This window comes from Cryptomeria japonica, chromosome 6 (assembly GCF_030272615.1).
Source record: "Cryptomeria japonica chromosome 6, Sugi_1.0, whole genome shotgun sequence".
NCBI classification, from domain to species: domain Eukaryota; kingdom Viridiplantae; phylum Streptophyta; class Pinopsida; order Cupressales; family Cupressaceae; genus Cryptomeria; species Cryptomeria japonica.
This window is the reverse complement of record NC_081410.1, coordinates 591,834,741-591,837,613: the sequence shown is the minus strand read 5'-3', so window position 1 is coordinate 591,837,613 and position 2,873 is coordinate 591,834,741. Positions and strand designations below refer to the sequence as shown.

At 37.2% G+C, this 2,873-nt stretch overlaps 1 pseudogene; it reads left to right on the top strand.

Annotated features, from left to right (window-relative positions):
- The first annotated feature begins 1,711 nt into the window (after window positions 1–1,711).
- On the top strand, window positions 1,712–2,593 carry LOC131031494 (acidic endochitinase-like; annotated as a pseudogene).
- The last annotated feature ends 280 nt before the right edge of the window (window positions 2,594–2,873 follow it).

Below are 2,873 nucleotides of genomic sequence, written 5' to 3'. Positions count from 1 at the left end.
TGCACATGAGTCTAGCATAAGCTAACACTCTAAAGATGAAGAATTTATGAGGTGGAGTTAGGTTGTATTGAAGGAAAGAAGAAAATGAATTGGTAATTTGCAACGTGTTTAGGTTGTTTGTATATTCACCTATGAGTATTAAAATGTTAGATCTCTATTTTTCTATTTTAATATGCGTCTATAATAAGCTACATCGAAAGGGTTAAAGTTGACTAGGACAATATGTCAATCCATTATTAGATGTAGGAGATTATTTATTATTACTTTGAATATTGTTATTAATTTTATTTAAGAATGTGGCTAGTACCTAAGATTATTATCATGGTAGTCAAATAATTTTTATAAAGATTATATTATTTTCTTCTCGTGATCATATGAGAAGAGTTTTAAAAAAATTCTAAAATATTGAATAGATCTAGTCATAAAGGGCTATAGAGATGGTTCTTGATATTCATTTTCTCTTAGGATCAATGATATAAAATTATAAACATAAATAATATGTAACAGTCAGGTTTAGAAAGGAGAACTTGTAGACCTTGAGAGATAGAAGTCACCTTTAATTAGGTAAAGATATCTCTAACCATGATAAAGGAAATTCTCATCTAATTGAGATAGTTGTGTATAGATAGCATTGGTTGTAACTAGTAGGCATGGAAAGAACATAGTAGAGGTTTGGGTGTATTCTTGAATAATTTTTTTAAGTCTCATTCTTATAAGTTGTCACGTGTCTTTTGCAACCTTGTACCTTCTCAATTAGTATAGTTTTGATACAAATGTGTTGCTCTTCCGTTTTGATTGAAACTCTCATCAGGTCATAGAAGAAAAATCCCACCCTTATAGAAAAGTAGCATAGATTAAATATGAGCTCCCAATGTGTTAAGTATCTAGAGTTAACCGTCATGTTGATCTAGATTTGAACTCGTCAATATTTATGTCGGGAAATCATTTCTAAGATAATTCTTATCTTAGAGATGATTTTTGAAGTTAGAATAGCTAATGCTATCATGTAAATTTTTTTATTAAAAATATTGACAGAAATAATTTGTAATTGTTGTATTATTAACAAATTATAAATGGCATAAGTTTTCCATAATTTATGATATATTTACAAAAATGATTCTGAAAAAACTGTGTATGTTTTTTGATATTATATATGTTTTTTGTGTTTAAAAAAAACATACACAGCTTCTCCAAAATGAAATCTTTGTACAAATGCTTATAAGAAGCTAAACGGACAGCGAATAAGCCACCATTTATGAACAAGAAATTTGTTCGACCGGAGAAGTTAAACATAAGAAAACAAACAAAGCTTTTAAATCTACTAATCGGCCCAATTTAGGCTTGCGTAAGTATTTAAGCCTATTCAATCCACAATTGTCACCCGAAAATTATGTTTATGGTTCGTTTTAATTGCAGTGTCCCACCACTATCTTTTATTCGATTAGCGACGAACAGACAGAACCAAAAAGATAATAATATTAAGGGACGGAATACACAGGGATAAATGCTTAAATTTATCGTTTATAAGCTATTGTTATGTATGCTTCTAAACATGTCACGTAGCAAACGAATTAAGGGAGATACATGTATATAAGGCAGAGAAAGGAAGGGAGATACATGTATATAAGGCAGAGAAACGGTTGCAAGGAAGGCAAGCAAGAGAGTGAGAGACTGAGCAATCTGAGTAAGAGCAAGAGCATACGATATGGAGATGAAGAGGTGGAGATCGTCAGTTATGGTGATGATGATGGTATTGTTAGCAATGAGGCAATCTGCAGCAGGAAGCATCGTAATTTACTGGGGACAGAATGGTAACGAAGGTAGCTTAAGCAGCACTTGCTCGACAGGCAGCTACGAGATAGTAATCCTGGCATTTCTGGCTACTTTCGGCAACGGAGAGACACCCATGATTAATCTGGCGGGGCACTGCGATCCATAAACGAAAGGGAGCTGCAGTGGGTTGAGTAGCGATATAAAGGCATGCCAGAGCAGAGGAGTGAAGGTGCTTCTGTCACTGGGCGGAGGAGCAGGCAGCTACTACTTGAGCAGCGACGCAGATGCCAAGAACGTGGCATCCTATCTGTGGGACAACTATCTGGGAGGCCATTCCGACTCCAGGCCCCTGGGAGACGCTGTTCTGGACGGGATTGACCTGGACATTGAGGGGGGCACCACCGAACACTGGGGAAGTCTGGCCAAGTACATCAAGGGTTACGGAGGAGGTAACAAGGTCTATGTCACCGCAGCTCCTCAGTGCCCATTCCCTGACGCATACTTGGGGACTGCTCTCATGACGGGCCTTTTCGACTACGTGTGGGTGCAATTCTATGACAACTCTCCTTGTCAGTATGGTGGGGACTTCCTCGATGCCTGGAAGCAGTGGACCTCTTCTCTTCCCTCAAATGCCCAGATATACCTAGGCCTTCCCGCATCCTCTGCAGCTGCCGGCACGGGCTACGTTCCTTCACCCACCCTCATCTCCGATGTACTCCCTCAAATCCGCACCTCTTCTAACTATGGTGGAGTCATGCTGTGGTCTAGATACTACGACCTCCAAAACGGTTATGGCTCCGACATCAAGAATTCTGTCTAGTTCCCCTCCTCCTCCTAGCTCCTCGCTATTACCATACTATTTATCGTCTACAAGCTTCTTCTTTTACAGTAATTTGTATCCTACTATTGGGACAATAGCATATTGTTGTAATATTTGTAACTTAATTGTACTCGTAGATTGATTGCGTATTTTAATAAATTTTAGTTTGATAAAATTACATTTTATATACAGTTCTGTATGAAAAATATATTATAGCATATATATATCAAACCAAAAATTGGGAGAATGATATCATATTGCAAACATTGTCTAGGGTTGA